The sequence below is a fragment of the Sprattus sprattus genome (genome assembly GCF_963457725.1).
Source record: "Sprattus sprattus genome assembly, chromosome: 7".
Lineage (NCBI taxonomy): Eukaryota > Metazoa > Chordata > Actinopteri > Clupeiformes > Clupeidae > Sprattus > Sprattus sprattus.
This window is the reverse complement of record NC_137926.1, coordinates 26,492,952-26,510,447: the sequence shown is the minus strand read 5'-3', so window position 1 is coordinate 26,510,447 and position 17,496 is coordinate 26,492,952. Positions and strand designations below refer to the sequence as shown.

Below are 17,496 nucleotides of genomic sequence, written 5' to 3'. Positions count from 1 at the left end.
AACTTTAGTAAGATGCATAATGATCATTATTAAGGTTGTAAATATAAATGTTTGGAAACACTGAAATTGGATAGTTTGTTAACAGAGACCATCCACATGGTTTGTTGAAATTAAAATTCAGTCTTTCTACTTAACCAAACCCAACCCCTAACCTGTGATCATAAAGTGTTTCAGAGTAACATAGATAGATCAGTAGATGGTTTGTTTTTAATCTGAGCATTTATAGATAGTCTATTGGGGACAATTGTTTTTGTCGCTTTCTTGAATATATCTTCTTTTCTTCATAAAAAAAATTCTGTTTTTATTTGTTCTAGTCTAATTACTTTTGGGCAACCACAATCTGAAGAATGCCTACCTGAATAGCTACGAGGGATTTAGAAATGTTGCATGCCCCTATGTTGTAGCAGACCTCTAGGTCAAACCTTCGCAATCGTGTCAAACTTCTGTGGAATTTCTCATGTGGCTTGTTATGACGGGGCCTAGGAACAGAGTTCCATTGAACAGTGGGAATCTTGACAGTGACTGGAGAAAGAATTCCTCAGTGTCCCTAAGAGCCAAGTGCATACATAACATCTTGCCACGTGTCTGTGCAAGCTTGTGTTTTTCCAGTGTACAAGAGGCCCTCCAGAATATCTTCTTTCGGTTTCACCTCTCACTTGTTGAAAATCGTGTTGTTTGGTCCATCGAAACTTCTATGCATTGTAGGCTTGCATGGTATACTGATACTGAAAAGTACCATGGTACTAGGGTTTTGAAAACAGTCCAATACCAGCATTTTATCAATGCTTTTATATTTACAGCTGTTTGATCTGGCTAATAGGAGGTCTTTCTTCAGCACTGACGTTGCACTAGAGATATGTGTGATCTTTTACAAACTCTGACTGAGTTGCTGACATGTGGCGCAGCAAGAACGAAGTGAGATGAGAACAATGGTAGAGAGAGCTGGCAAATTTTCCGTTTGTTCAGAGACAAGACTTGAAGATATGGGAGCAGCTTCAGCAATACCAGAATGTTTTAACAAAGAGGGGGACTGAAGTGGAATACAATTAATATATCAAATGTTTCTATTAATTAGAAGACCGATGGGAGATTAGTTGACTAGTGGACTCCCAAGTTATGTCCATGATAGAAAAGCCTGTTTGCAGTAGTACTTTACATATTAATACATAGCTCACATTTGTAATAAGTGTCGATCCCATTCTCTCAAGTCATTTATTAATCTGTAATGGTGTTGTGTGGGAATGGTAGAAAAGAGGTTAAGTGGAACTGTTAATCTATCCACTGACGACCAAGTAACATTATCAGTAATCTTCTGTCATGGCTCCAGTGTGAATGTGAAACATGACATTGCTAGCTAATTGCATTGCTAATTAGCTAGCTAGCAAAGGAAACTTGTAAATCTTCTCTTCTGTTAGGCAGATCAATTAAAGATGGAGTTAGGCGAAGGGGAGTGACACAGGTGGAATACTAGGCCCCACCACTACTCTACCATTACTGTTTTCTATGCAGCGTCTAGATTTATGTTTGTGTTTTCATTTCTGCTCTCGGCTGTGAAAATTGATTTTAGTTTTTTTGACAATAGATGCTGTCTCCTCCACCTGTGCTTTCAAAGAACCTGAATGGCTTAAGTCTGACTCAGTCAGATAGAGTTTTGTAAAAACCCTAGACCTATCCCTGATGGGTCTTTGTACTTGGCCTTGCAAACATAAGAAACATGATTTTTCAATTACTCTCATCTCCCTTAACCTCCACCAGCCCCACTCTCAGCCACTGTTTGCCGTGGCAGCAGAGAAAAGGTCAATTTCTCGTTCCTTTCTTTTATCTTTCCCTTTCTTTGTCTACCTCCCTCATCACGCCCCCCCCCCCTTTCCTCCTCTGTCTCCTTTTTCATATCTCTCTGTTCTCATCCTGTCTGTGGTGAAGCAAGGCACGCATTCCAAAACTAGTAACTTCCATAAACTCCTTGTAATTGACCTGCTGTACGCCATGTCTCTGCAGTACTGTGAGATTAATCATGTAGCGGCCATCACAAGCACCTCTTAAATCACTCTCTCTCTCTCTCTCCGCCAACTCCCTTTTCATTGTAATCTGCACTTGGACTAATTGTATATCGCAGTCATGCATTCCTCTGGGTTCATATCTGAACCAGGCATACAAGTCTCCCTGTTTAAGCACCACCAGCAAATGCATGGTAATTTGCTCCACGGAGTTCAAAGCTTTTAGAGCAAGTTCCCGCTGTGGAAGTATGCGTTGTATCCTGAATTCACTCCGACACGTGGAGTATGGTCGTGCGTCCCGTCTCTGGCTTTGCAGGGGCCCCGGGAGTGATAGTGTGCTGCTCTGGCACTATCGGTGCCAGCCAGCTGTTGTCCCCAATGTGGTGAGCAGCCGTGTCAAATGGTTTGATGCAGATATTAATAAAGCCGTGCTCCAGAGGCTGAGGCAGGCTGTCACACACTGTGCCACAGGCTGATTAGAGAGAGGAGCAGCCAGCCACGTGAAGGAGCGCTCATCCCTTCCACGAGGCTCTCAGACCTTCCAGACTGTTCCATGAGGGGAAAAAACCCAAGCGCTCCGAGGCTGGATTGATTTTCTTCTTCCTCTCCTTCTTCTTAATGCTTGGCAAAATCCTGGAGTTCCACTGAGAACGGCACGACTCCTCAGATGTGGAGCTCTCTGGAAATCACAAAATGAGGTTCTTATTTGGGCAAAAAGTCACTGTATAGAAATAAATTGTCCCTGGACATGTTCTGGACAGGCAGGGGGACAAGTGTGCATTTGGAAGATTTCTGGGCCTCTCTTCGTCTTGAGGCGGCTCTTATCTCCCCTGTTTCTGTACATGCTGTCGGACAGAAGCCATCTCCCTGGAATGCTGCTCCTTATCTGTGGCCCTGCTGGGTCAGCTTCTCAAACTCATGCCTCAGCTCCTCTTAGACCACTGCCAAAGCTGAAAAGAGAGACGGGGGGGGGGGGGGAGGAGAGAGAGAGAGAGAGAGAGAGAGAGAGAGAGAGAGAGAGAGAGAGATATGGAGGCAGCAGACTAGATTTCCCCTAGGGGTTCTTGTAGATTCTTCAGCAGTCGATGTTTGCTCTGTTTCAGCCCAATAGAAGCCCTGCGTGTCGCAGCCTTATCGAATCGCCAGCACCCTGTTTGGCTTTCTCCCACCAAATGTGTGCAGAGTGAGGCAAGCTCTTTGATGCAGAAATTGCTGGGCGAGAAGGGTGGGGGTGCAGAGGGGACAAAGTTAAATCAGCATCGAGGGCCGAAGCTGCTATCGCCCCGGCCCAGGCTCCTCTGGCAGGCCAGCCGTGCCCAGCTCCCCTGTCTGCATGAGTCAGAGCCAGCCCGGTCAAGAGCACAGTCCCCCCCAGCGCTTGCAGCGTGGCAAAGAGGCCCTCAGCTGTCATGACTGACATTTCTATGATGAAACTGGATGCTGGGGTCCACGCTTTTTGGAATCCCAGCCATTCTGAACCGCAGAGATTAGGACACTTGAGAGGAATGCCCTGGTGCTGGTGATGTCATGATGCAAGCATGTTGGATATGCTCTTAACAAGAGGGTAAGGAGGCTCAGGAGACCCTCGTGGAGGTCTTGCAAGAGAGGATGGAAGGATGGTTGCCTGAAAGACATTTAAAAATGGTTTGCCCCCTGGCACATGAAGGTCGGAGGATGAAGTGCTTCTGAAATGAGAAATGTAATTTTCATATCCAAGACTGAAATAAGCAAGAAATGTGTTACAAATATGAAGCTTCCTCTACATGTTATTCCAGGGGTCCAGAGTTATTTCACAGGGTTTTAAAAGTCACCCTTTAGAACAGACAAAGAATAATCCTGCCATGTTGCTGTAAGCCTAAGGCTGTAAAACGACTGCACATATTTCGGGTAGAGCAAAGTTCAAGACGGTCTGGTAACTCCCAATAGCGCGCATTACAGTGAGGTGGTCAGGAATTGTTACATGCCTCAGATGTTCTCATTTTGCTGGCTAGGCCTGGATTTAGTTCCACAACACTTCGAAATAAGAGCCATCCTTTGACCTATGGTGGGCTTTCTGGAATGGACCTCTCAAACTGACAGTCACAAGTCACAGTCACATTCTTACACGTCATCAAGAAATATGTGCTTTAGCCCTTCTGACATCCCTAGCCCACTGGGGACAAGCTCTCAACTTGCCACTCTGATAAGAGGCACGTTTATTCGTTTATTATAAAAAAAAATTGTCCATGGTTAGACTTAATTCATTACAAGTGACTGTTCACCAGTAGGGAGAGACCGTTAATGAATGCATCATTCATTTTCCATATGATTTCCATGCACCACCACACTCCATCCAACACCCACAAATGTTTTAATTTGCCATCCAGTAATGGCTGCTGTTTTTTTCCCCCCTCTTCTGTCTCCAATTGGCTTTATTCTGTCCAGCACAATGGTGTGCTCTGGGAGTTCATTACTGCAGAACTGTCTGGGAGGTCTCGGTTCTAATGGCAGCCTACAAAGCAGGCAGAAACAACAAAAGCTTTGGTGGTATTTTAATGTGTCCCAAGGGTCTGCGAGTCTGCTGTGGTGACGGGGGCACGAGCCCTGGCTGCTTGCAAGGGCGTGTTGGTGCCCAAACCCAGTAAAACGCTGTTTTCCTCTACTCCTCCTATACACATACACACCCTTCATCCTACAGCTCCTCTCTATTCCTCCAGAGATACGGCATCCTGGTGTCTGTGTGTGTGTGTTCATCGGTGACCCACAACACAGGGTACTCATCTGCAATTTATGCCTGATACATGCATTATGAATTTGCAATGAACCTTGTAAGAAGATCATTTTTTTTTCATGATCGTTGGTGTTTAAGTCGATGGAGGCAGTTTCCAATTATTCTGCCTAACAAGGACATGCATAGGCCTCGAGCTTGTGCTCTCCAGTAGCTTTCCTTTTTGGCTTCTCCTGGGCATACGTCTCCTCCATTGGGACCACGAATGGATCATGTGTCACTGGACACGGTGTGGTCCCAGAGGCACTAAGCTCCATTAGTCCACTCAGTCGCCACCCCCACACCGCACCGTACCGACTGCAGGTCAACTCTATGAATGCAGGCAATAAACTAGCTAAACAAAACAAACCATGCAATTGTGAATGATGCATATTATTGCAGTGCTATTGTTCTCTGTAAACACTACAGGGTACAGGTTTTTTTCCCTCTCGTGTGAAGCCAGTTTGAAATGGAGAAAACTGTTGATAGTTCCCTCCTCTGTAGAGGGAAAATAGAGGGTTCGGTTAATGTGAGAGACGATCAGGGATCTGTTCACGACAGATGATGAAGGTGACGAGATTAACCCGAATGAAACACTGGTAATCTGTTGATGTGCAGACATGTGTGCACCCTCCCTCCCACACAACACACACAAAACACTGATTCACTGCAATCTATCTCTGGGTTATAAAAATAGACTATTACTAGTGATAAGCGTAAAAACACAACAGATGACACAATTTCTTGCTGCCACACATGGCTCCCTTTGTGGGAGATTTTGTATATTCTGTATCAAAATGGAGCCCTCTGGAAGACCTCTACCGTACCGAGGTGCTGACTTCCCTGACATGATAAGATGGTGGATTTTGTTGTAATGAGTATGTTATAAAGATGGTGGATCTCTTGTAATACGGCCGTGAACACGAGGCTTGAATGTTGAGACTGTTTTGATGAAATTCTCTAATATTTGGATGAAATGTTACTGTAATTGGATGACTGACAGGATCAGGAAATCCCGTAATAATGTTCAACTACAGAACCGCTATAGCTCAGAACTGTTATACAAGCTCGGAACAACATCAATCTATATCGTCTGCCTATGTCAGCACTTGCATAGATTTATTTTTTGCTTCAAGTGGTTCGATGCCATCCACAGTCATTAGACATCATGAGAAATTCTTACAAAAGGCAGATACGGAAATGTCGATAGGTATTTACTGATTAGCCTAGCTATTTAAATGATTAGTGCTCCTCTATTTGTTGTTTTGTTAGCAGTTGTTTTGGTCATTTCAGCACAATTTATGTAATGCAGAAAGCTCTACAGCCAGCTTTTGTGAAACATGAAAACAATGAAAGCTTCTACATACATAGAAAAATAGAAAAATATCTAAAGCTGTTGTTCACATGCTTTGGGTGATAGCAATGGTATGGTTATACAGTAGATAGAACCATAAAGGATTATAAGCAGAACATTTGAGAACATTTGATGACTTTCATGCATTGGAATTATGAGTGGAGCATTTCAAAGTTGCTTTTCAACCAGTAGAACAGTGAGAAATGAGTATGTGAATTGACAGCCACCAGTGTGGTAGGTTGAGATAACAAAACAAAACAAATTATTCTGGCATATTCCTTTAAGGCACTGTTTGTCCTCTCCCTGAGCATAGAGGTAGTGTCTGAGTGGTGTGCAGTAGTGTAGTGTAGTGTAGTGTAGTGTAGTGTAGTGTAGTGTAGTGTAGTGTAGTGTAGTGTAGTGTAGTGCAGTGCAGTGTAGTGTAGTGTGGGTGACTCAGTCAGTGGGGTCAGTTTAGTGAAAGCAATTGGCGTGGGGAGGCTGAGCTCCGGCTCGCTGGTCAGCAGGCAGCTGTTCCTCTCCGACCCAGAAGAGATTCATTAACAGGCATCGGGAAGCTGATGCGATGCTCTGGGTATTCACTAGTGTCTTCCAGTCACACTCCTCATCTCCCTGTCTTTTGCTCTCCATGCCTGTCTGCCTCTCTGTCTTTGTCTGTCTGTCTGTCTGTCTCTATCTCTCTCTCTCCTCACACACACACACTCACACACATCATTTCTCAGAGTGCGAGTTCTCCTCCCCAGAGTGTTTGTGTTACTTTCTCTTCCTTGTGTGTGAGTCGCTCATCATAATGGAACTTTTAGCCGTGCCTGAATTATTAATGCCACGGGACGCGGATGGAGTGACAGATAGTGGCAGGGACAGATTCACTCCGGGAATGAGGGAGAAATCCCCTGCCCGAGCCCAGTGTTGTCTTCCACCTTATCTCCCTGCCTCTGTGCTATTCCCTCACTCGCTCTTTCTCTCTTTACATCTCTCTCTCTGCTGTCTCAGTGTCCTTCTTACTCCTATCCTCTGCCACGATCTCTAGTCTCTCCAAGTCTCTCTATTTCTCTCTCTTTCTCTCTCTATTTCTCTCTCTCCCTCTCTCTTTCACTCTGTTGCTCACACCCCCTGCCTCCCCTTGCCTGCTGCTCTGATTTCATTCTTCACATGGCTCTCCTCCCTCTCGGCTGGCGCTGTGGCTCAGCAGCAATTCTTCCTTTCTTTTTTTTCCAGCTCTTTCCTTTAGTTAGTCTGTCTTCTCTCCTCCTCTCTACGTGCTCCCTCTCTTTGCTGCTGTCGCTGCGTGAGGCAACTGTTGCTGAGGCTCATTTGGGGAAGCAGCTTTAACCTGACAGCCACAGGCAAGCTCATACAGATATCTGAGATGTCAGCTTGAGTGTGTGTGTGTGTGTGTGTGTGTGTGTGTGTGTGTGTGTTTATGTGTGTGAGTGTGTGTGTGTGTGTGTGTGTGTGTGTGTGTGTGTGTGTGTGTGTGCGCGTGCGCGTGCGTGTGTTGTCTTAGACCATGTGCATGAACGTGTGTGTGTGTGTGTGTGTGTGTGTGTGTGTGTGTGTGTGTGTGTGTGTGTGTGTGTGTTAAACCCTGTGCATGAACTAGTGTGTCTGTGTGGACTCCTGGCTCAGGGGGTGCCCTGTAATTAGGCAGGATGTGTGGCTTCTTTTTACATGCTGCCTTGCATGTTAACAAGGTGGCTGTTTACGTTCAGGAGGGATTTGTGGAGACTGTGGTTATCTTAGTAGCTCTTAGTATCTTAGTAGAACACTGATGCTGTCTGTGTGTGAATACCTACTGAACACCTCACCTGGGTCTCATTCAGAAGAGCAAGAAGGATTTTCTTTATCCAATGGATCATGTTCTACCCCAAACACAATTGTTTCTCTGTTTCTTTCAGCTGTTGTGAGGCTCTCTATTCAAAGCGTGTAGCTGTACTCTACATTTTCCAGGAAAGCTGTACTCCTGAAATAGAAGCAGTTCCTTATCTTTTTTCTCTTCCTTTTTTCTTTCCTAAAGACAGCTTTGTTTGGATCTCCTTCAAGTTTTTATGAAGATTGTCGGGCACAACCAATCACATGTTCATGTTCACAGTATAATGGAAGGATTTTCTCTGGGAATTGTACTGTTGTGTGATTTTTAGGAAGAGCAGGAAAGTATATAGCTCTGGGATGGTTTTTTTTCTTCTTTTTCACATTTTCTTGTTCTGCCATTCTTATCGGAAAGTGGAAAGTGATTAATTTGCTGGTCTATTTTGGCATGCTCTGGAAGCCTTTGAAGAAGAACGGGAGCTGCGCCATGGTCCCCCTCTGAGGCAGACTATTAGAACAGCTTGTCAGTCCAGACCCGCCATTTTGCCTAAGTCTCTGCACCTGACCTTGATGAGGAGCACCCCTCACTTAGCCAGCTGGGCTTTATTACCTCCACGTCCTCCACTCAGCCCTACCCTCACACCTCTGCCAGCCCTGGTGCCCCATCAGCGGTCTGTCCACAGCCTAATCATTTCCCCTCGTTTGATTTACCTTTTTTCTTCTTGTGTCCTTCTTACTTTCTTTCTTTGCTGCTCTCTTTCTCTTCATTATTTCCTCTTTTCCTCTTTTCTCTTTTTTTCTTTTCTGTAGTTGCCAATAGGAATAGATTGGTGACCTTACATCTTAATGAAACTTTTTACTGAAATACAGAATATAATGTGGCATTGTGAGTTGTACAGTTCCTTCAAACGGCTAGGCTGGTGGCATGATAAAAATCAATATCTGCCATGGTTACCTTACCAGCAGGTTTTCTGAGGATCACTTCAACTTAAGTGTTTAGGTGGCACAAACACTACTTCCACTCCAACTGCCCACACACTTAACGGACAATTGCGTTTAATTGTTTGATGGCCTTTTTCCGCTGACCGGGGCCAGGCGAAGGCTTTACCTTGGGCTTAAGCACGGGTGAATAGCCTCGAGTTCTGTTTCCATTAGAAGTGGTCATATCGGGGACATTCACAAACAGAAAACATCAACACTAGAAACCTCTGAATAGCAGTTGCACGAGTTCACATACATTAATTTAAAATTACATTTAAACATCTCATGAAAATGTTGTAAATTTCCTTGATTATTTTTCTTATACTAAGATTTGATTTATCCGTAGATAGTTTTTCTTTACAAACACAAGCAAAGTAATTTCTGTTGCTTAGCAACCTAAGCTAACGCTACCTATCTGTTTTAAATGACTCTGTTTTTTTTGTGTTGCCTTGTATTCCACTACAAAAGTCCGCTTAGGCCATGGCCACGATCCAGCCTAAGAGATAAAAACACAAGTTAACCCCACGCACCGGGGTTTTACCCCGTAGTAGAAATACTGTCTGTCATTATCTGCTGTATTATTACGACTATTTTACCTCTTTCTCAAGTGATATAGAATCTTTCATACACGTCCCTTCTGTTGATCAAGAGTGGGGCTTTTGCAGTGGCAGAGTTTTGCAATGTATATAGGTCACATTGCTAATGACGTTTTTTTCAGTAACTGCAATAATGATTATTAATTCATTGCCTCCTGCATACAGATTTTCCCTTGTTGATTGCAAGTTCTCCTTGCAAAACAGGCGCTATAGGCTTCACTGTAAAATCATAATTTGCTGTAATTTGTAATCGGGACAAGCAACGACAGGTACATAAATAATGAAATGCCTCATGAGCCGTACTCCTCAACTAATGGCCATTGATTGGAGAATTAGGAAGAGTGATCGAATGAAGAGACTCTGAGGTGAGGCCTCGCTTCTCTCGCTGCTTCATTAGCAACGTCCCAATGCTTTCTGCTTTTTTGCTTAGACGCCCCAGCTCCAAACAAACACAAGTTGCTGTTGTTGCATGCATTGTTGATGCAGCCCCGTACTGCTTCCTGTGCTCGCCTGGGTAAATATAGTGGCGTTGCTGTGACTGCCAGGCTGCTGTGCTCAATTCTGGAGGTCATGCTAGCTCTCCTCCTGCACCAGCTGAGGTCTGCCCAGTGGCTCCCCCGCACAAGCAGGCTGTCACATCAGGACCAAGGACCGCTCGTCTCCGCTCGCGCCGCTCCTGTCACCCGAGCTGACAGCGTCCCTCTGTGCCCGGATGCCTGGTGAAGTGCCCACAGGCGGAGGTCACGGCATGAGGCTGACTCAAGGATGATGCAACGCAACTCACCAAACATCCTCTGATCTTTATTGTTTTTTTTTGTCATCACTGACGTAAGATGCATTGTCTTGCATCAGCAATACCATCTGACAGCCAGGTTTGTTCATTGCTGTGCTTTGATAGGGGTTTGATTGCAGGGAGCTTTATGGAATCAGAAAGTGATTCTCCTTTGTTCAACAAAGCTCCTTTTAGGTTCCTCCTGTCACCTGGAGTTTTCATTCTCTTGCTTAATTGTTTGAACTTGAGCTAAGTACAGTAAATTCCCATGTGGTAACACCAATGACTTGGTTTACTTCTGCTATTAAGTGAAGTGTGTTCGCTTATTGAATGCATGAGTGCTTGTGATGATGTGCAATGTGAGACCAATGTGAGACCTGGTAATGTGTGTTTAGTCGGCCTAGGTGGAAGTTCCAGCCTCATTACTTGCACAGTGTCTGCATCGTTCCCCTCCTTTTGGCTTGTGCCACAGAAAGCTCAAACAAGAACACATTAACAGATCCAGTCGCCTAGAATTACCTGAGACGTTCTCTTCTTCCTTAACTAGCTTAGCTTATTGTCTTTTCCTTTTGTTAAACATCACACAGTTATGCTCCAAAGTTCAGCTTGTTTGGATGATTCGTTTCCGGGTCTACAACCCTTCATTGTCAAGAAGCAGTGCTACAACCTATCAGGAGGAGAAGAGAAGAAAAGAACAAAGAGGACAGAATGTGAAATGACAGGTTAGGGAGAAAGGAGAGGAGAGTTCTCTGTTCGGTTCTTCTGTGCTGTGTGTGAGCAGCACAAACACCAAATGCCACTCATACTCACACAAGGGGCAAATGTGCTGTGAAGTCCTTCCCACGCCGCAGCCCGCCTGCGGCTCTGCCTCCGAGCGCCCGGCCACAGTGGGGGGGAAGAAAGGAACCCGGGTGACCTAGAACAAGTGCTTAGAAGCTCCTCCACACAATCGGTAGCTCACACACATACACTCAAACTCATCACTGTGCCCAACTCTCAGTGTCACAGAATCACAATGGAGCGACGTAGGAGGTGGGAGGAATCGTGATCATTTTTCTGCTCTTGTCTTTGGTTCTGGAGGCCCATCACTTACAACCATCACTTGTCTCTGTGATGGTCGCAACTGTAGGTGGTTTGATTGGGCCTGCCACCGCGCTGAATAGTTTCTGCAGATGATGCTGGGAGAGAGTCCCTCTTCACATGTGCATGACACATGGGGGAAAGTGTGTAATTATTAGGGATTTATTGCATGACAGTAGCACTGAAGGCTTTCCCAAATCCATCCGCTAATCTCACATTGAGATGTCTCTCCACTTCCCCTGGGTTCAATTTGATGCAGAGAATTGCCATCCTGTGATGTGCCCCTTGCCCCAGTTCTGAATCACCGAATGATGAGTTTCTCTTCTGTATTCCATAACAAACAGCAAGGCTTTTGTTCTACAGTGATGTACTCGGTTAGGTTCCGGAGTTTCATTATCCTCTGAATCAAAGCTTTAAACAATGCATGTCAGATGCACTTATTATAATTGTGAATGCCGGCGGATTGTGTTGCCTGGCTGTCCAGTAGAAGGATGAAATGATTATCAGGTCAACCCATGATGGCATTTACATCCGCCTCGCCTATCCACCTGTTTTGTGTCTCTCTTTCCCTCTTCTGGAACAGTTTAGCTTATCCTCTGCACATGCTGTTTTTTTTACATACAGACTTTTTCCTACAATTAGCATAAAAGATCCCACAGCCTGTCATTCTCCCCATCACATGGACTACAGTGCTGCCCGCCACTCGTTTCCATTCAACAATCCCGTTGTTATGGAGACCGCGGAAAGGAAGAGCCTTAGCAATGGAACATCCCGGTAACTCTTTTTTCGGGGACCATCCCCGAAGCGCACCGTGGTCCATGTGCTGAAGCCCAGCCGGTGACACAGCCTCGCCGCATCGCTGAGGTCACCAGCCAGATAGCCCAACTCTAATTCTCCGGGTCTGCATATTTAATGCGGTCATTTGGCCTTCTCCCGGTGCGTGTGTGTGATGGATTGGGTCGAGCGTGCTCAGTGACATTTCATCTCGCCCACGACGCCTGGTTCCCTCCCCCCGCTTTCTATTAGATCAATTAGAATGGCTGAGAATAGGAGGCCCTCCTACTGCGGGCGAGCTTGTCAGCTTAGAGAAAGACAGTCTGCCGGCATCTGCATAGCACACTTAACACCTCAGACTGCTGCATACCCCTCTCTGTCCTACTCTGTTTAACCTCCAAGGAGGTTGCTGAAAGTTGATGGAAAGATTAGAAAACATCTTGCACCATGCTGCTGTCGCTGTTGATTGCTCCTTAATGATTTCTGTTGATCAAGTGTGAGTTTCGTGAGGTGCTAAATCTGAGCCAGACTTTTGAGGATACTCTAGAACCCTGTGTGGGAGGTAGTGAGGCAGTGCTCCGTAAATTGAAACAAAGAGTATGTGGGTTTCTTTATGCCTGTTGATTGCCTGTAATGATGTGCAGAGTGTGAAACTTGTTGTGTGTTTAATTGATTTCATGGCAATTCTTGCACTGAGATATTTTTGAAGAAGCCCCATTGCTTGCACAGATACAGGAATCCAGCTTACAACATGGGCTGGAGTATTTGCGTAAAATGTTGACTCTTCTTTGACTGTTTATAGGATACTAAATTCTCTGTTAATATGTGCCCGTATCTTTAGTGCAGATACATTTCGTAAACTGCTATTTCACCCCACCCCTCCACCCCCCTACTCAGGTAATTTGATATAGAGCACAGTGCAACACAATTGTTAGCAATGTATTCCCAAAGGCATTTTAAGATAAGGGAACTGCATCCAGCAGACAAAAAATGTCAGTGCAGTCACAATCCAGATAGCAGAAACCTGCATACATTAATTTGTTTTTTGAAGTTCAGTTTGTAGTCAGTGGTGATCCAGAACATTTTGTGGAAGTCCTGCACAGGTTGTACGCCTAAAAGTGGTCCTGCACAGTGTGAGGTGCCAGTATGAGTTGTTTGTCTTATTTGGAGAAGGCCTGGTGCCCGTGCTCTACCAGGCTAGGTGCTGTGGCTGCCAAATGCCAACCCGGCCAGGCCTTTGGAGGGATATGCGTTTGGAAGGACTGCGGCCTGAACTGTCTCTGGGGCTTCTGGATGTATCTGTGCATGAAACAAATGTTTTACAGGCTGTTTGTGTGCCAAGTTTAGACCTGCCAAATGTTCAAGATCAAATCAATATGGCAAAACAATCAGACGGACCCAAGTAAGGCAGATGTTTATACGGAACCCTAATGCTATTGCACTTCTTTAAAACACTTTTCTAAACATAGGCCCTGTTTCCTGGCAATATAAGTGTGATGACATTCTGTTCTACACCCTTTACTAAACAATGTGCTTGGGAGATGGCTTTGCAAGTCCTGATGTGAAACTGTTTGCAGCACATTTACATTTAGCAGACGCTTTTATCCAAAGCGGTGTACAAAGGATAGAACAATCAAGCTACGAGCAATAGAAACCTAGTATAACAATAAATACTTCTTTACATAAGAATACAAAAAAAGTGCAGGAATGTAACTACTGTAAGTGCGAGTTAAGTATTAGTTAGGGGAGATAGCATTAGAGGAAGGATAAGTTGAGGTAGAAAAAGGAGGAGGAAGGGAGAGGAAGTGCAATTTAGGAAAGGACAACAAATGGTACTGTACTAGTCGTGGTCTATTGGAGGAGAGGGTTTCTGAGGAGTGATCTCCATACCCAACTGGAGATTTGCTTCCAGGTTTAGGCTACCGAGGCTTTAGCCGCTGCTTGGCCTCTGCCCCTCTGGCTTTGGTGCTAAAGCTACCACCCCCCGCAGACTCCCCCCTGTGAGCAGTGGTCGTGTCATAGGAGGCCTCTCCATATGGAGCCCCAGAATCCCCCTCTCAGGTCTGGGCTCAGCACCAGGGAGGCCCCCTCAGCTGTCCGCCTCCATAAATCAGCCCAGTAACAGACGCAGGCTGGGTGACGTGGGCCTGCATAGAGCTGACCTGCTTAATGTGGCCCTCGTAAGCATGAAACAAGGATTTAAACTGCCATCATCGCTCCTTTCCTCTTATTTATGGACATTTATTTTTGTTTTAGATTATGTTTGCACGCACAGGTTATTTTAGAGACTGCATACCTTTTGAATGCAAAGCCCAGATGTGGTCACCCTTTTGTTACCTCGGAAATCCTTTAAGTATGGTAAACGAGAAGGCGCATTTTACAGGTAAATCATCGCACTCGTCTTTATGATCGTTCCCCAAAGCAATCCCGAGTGCCCTTCCCCTCTAGTAGTGTTGGGTCGCACACGAGAAAGAGCGACAGATCGAGTGTAACGAGCCGGCGCAAGCGTCTGTTTTCATCCATCCGCAAGCCTAACATTATGTCTTCTATCTGATCACACCATGGCACACCGATGATAACCCATTTAGCACATTCGCTCAGGACGGGGTTGGTGTCACAGACAATCTCTGTCATCTTCACAGCGGACATGGACCACTGGCTTCACCCGGGCTCACTGACTTGAAACACAACATGAGTGCTAACTGGTAGGACATGAGAGATGTGCATGTGACCACCTGTCGAAGCTGATCAAAGTAAATCCCCAGGCCATGCATTGTGATTGGCAAGTTTTCAAAGCTGGGGTCCGATCGATAGGAGTGGAAGGGCTGGGAAGAAGGAAGAGTTGTAGAGAGACAGTGTCGGAGAGAGAGAGAGAGAGAGAGAGTGCGAAAGAGAGAGATGGAGAGAGAGGCAGGGCGTGCTGTGAAACGTGAATGGGGCCGTGAGCCGATATGGCAAGGTCCCCTCTAATCCCCCCCACTAATTAGCTAATACAAATTTATCCCTGCAAGTTTTTTTTTTTTTGCTTTTGTGTGATTTGTTTTCTTTATTCTGGAATAAACAGGGGTTTTAAAGACTCGCTAGGGTTCCAGATTTGCTGCGTGTGTGTGTACAGAATGCCAACAAGTGGGAGATTTACGCCTGGAATCTTTATCCAGTCCGAGTTGCTTTGTGTGCCTGCTGTAACACATTTAAGTGCGGAGGATCTCAGCAAGACCCGTTTCCTCACACAGGGATGTGCACTCGGAGGAATGCCTCGTTCCTTTCTACTAGAGCACACCGGGGGGAAATAATTCTCTACATACGTGGTGTAGAGAAGAGGCGGCTTTGTTTAAGCACCAATTGGCGGAAAATCATGTTATGGGGGAAAAGGCGACTCAATTTCGTAAGGCTCAGGCTCAGCAGGATTTAGATTCAGTGTGGTTGCTGTTAGGGCTGGAGGCTCTGAAAAGTTCCCCCTCTCTCTCCCTCCCCTTTCCTTCTCCCTCGCTCTCTCTCTCTCTCTCTCCTTCTTATTCGTTCATTTTCTACATAATCATGCAGCTCTGTTTGTCCTGTTAACAAAGTATTGGTCTTCGCTGGCCTGGTTAGAGGTGCAGGGTTAGATAAACACCTCCAAAACAGTGATGGAGTGTCTCATTAGGACCTTATCCCCAAGGCAGGGTCTCAGCCTCTCCTGCTCCACCTGTCCATCTATCACACAGCGTGTTGAGTTTTCTCTGCATAGACTTGTTTGAAGGCTAACACTCTCTCAGTATTCTGCATCATGACACAAGGTCGTTGAGAACTTTGATAATAACTAAGGCGGTACTCCTCCCCCTGTTTCCTCTGCCTCTGACTCACTCCCTCTCTCTTTACCTCCCTCCCCTTGTGGTTTCAGGTCCCTGCTGACGAGAGCGAGTGAAGCCTAAGCCGGCCTGCTGCACGAGGCGCCGCGAGCCGCGGGGAGTCCATGGCTGTCGTCTGATCCTCAGCGCTGTAGGTGGACCTCCTTTCCTTTCCTTTCCTTTCCCATCTCCCTGTGTGCCATAATGCGTCTTAAGGCATACAGCATGCAGCGTAATGTGATAATGAGCACCGGTACAAGGCATTAGGCACTATCCAGAGACCGCCCTGTGAATTGCACTCTGTGGCATTGAGAACTGTTAAACATGCCACCCCCCTCCAGAGAAGACCTATTAGAAGAATGCACATGTCACTCTGGGTTCAAAAGGCTGAGCTATGAAAGAAGTGTGGATCCAGTTAGAGGAGGGTGCTTTGAGAAAGCTAGTGAATTTTCATTTTATTTTTAAAACAGCCGTGTGTTTGATACTCAGTGCTAACAAAGACCACACACACACACACACACACACACACACACACACACACACACACACACACACACACACACACACACACCCACAAACACACAGTCATAACTGCCAGTAGCGCAATCCCATCCCATTTCAGAAGTTCATTCTAGCTGAACGTTTTTTCTCCCATGGCAGCTCAGTGCACAGCGTGAGCATTGTTGTATCGGATTTCCCTCTTTTGATTTGACGTGGTAATCAGTCTCTGCCTCCAATGCCGTCTTCATCTTGGGAGGATTCTGTGGAAGAGAAAAAAAAAGAAATTGAGCCCTCTGATGGAGGTTGCACATCCAAAACAAACGAACTCAGGCTTTAATTGAGGCTTTAATTGATGTTCCTGTTAAACCCCAGCCATCCACCAAGCAGAATCCAGAGTAAGGGGTTTGTTTGAAGTATGAAGCATCACCACCAAATGTGGCTGAGGTCTCTACCACCACTAACATCGCAGACTTGTCTTTGTAGTTCAAGTGTTTCATTTATTTTGTCTCTTGCTCCTGGGTACCTTGCGAGAACGAGATTTATCCACAGACACAAAAAAGTTTTGCTGGTGCGGAACTTTTCGACGTTTGAGATTGTGTCAAAGAAAAAGAAGATGAAGAAGACGACATAAAAGTCACTGACTGTCTCAGTGCATTTCTTCAGTCATCCGTCACCGGAGGTTTGAACCATATGCCCACGCTCCACCAGTGTAAACAGCAACTATCTGTAGGCAGCGCCGGGCCTGGCAAACACACTGTCGCGTGTGTACGCAACACAAACCCCAACGTCTGTTTCTTTTGTCACAGATGCTGGCTGGCGGTGCCAAGAATGCATGCGCGGGTGACTGCCTGTGTGTGTGTTGTGTGTACGCGAGTGTGTATGTGTGTGTGTGTGTGTGTGTGTGTGTGTGTGTGTGTGTGTGTGTGTGTGTGTGTGTGTGTGTGTGTGTGTGTGTGTTCCTGAAGACAGCGATCCCCTCTGCCCACAAATACCCCTCTCCAACAGCGGCCTGTTACTGTGGATGGTGACGGCAGCCGCGAGCCAGCACACACAGCTCCA

The 17,496-nt window shown here is 45.8% G+C and overlaps 1 protein-coding gene across 1 annotated transcript in view; it reads left to right on the top strand.

Moving 5' to 3' along the window:
* Positions 1–17,496, top strand: part of peak1 (pseudopodium-enriched atypical kinase 1) — a 102,853-nt gene that overhangs the window by 31,620 nt on the left and 53,737 nt on the right. Inside the window, exon 3 of the mRNA XM_080842348.1 lies at positions 15,990–16,087. The gene's annotated coding sequence lies outside the window, so the exon portion shown is untranslated. The remainder of the gene's footprint in view (positions 1–15,989; positions 16,088–17,496) is intronic.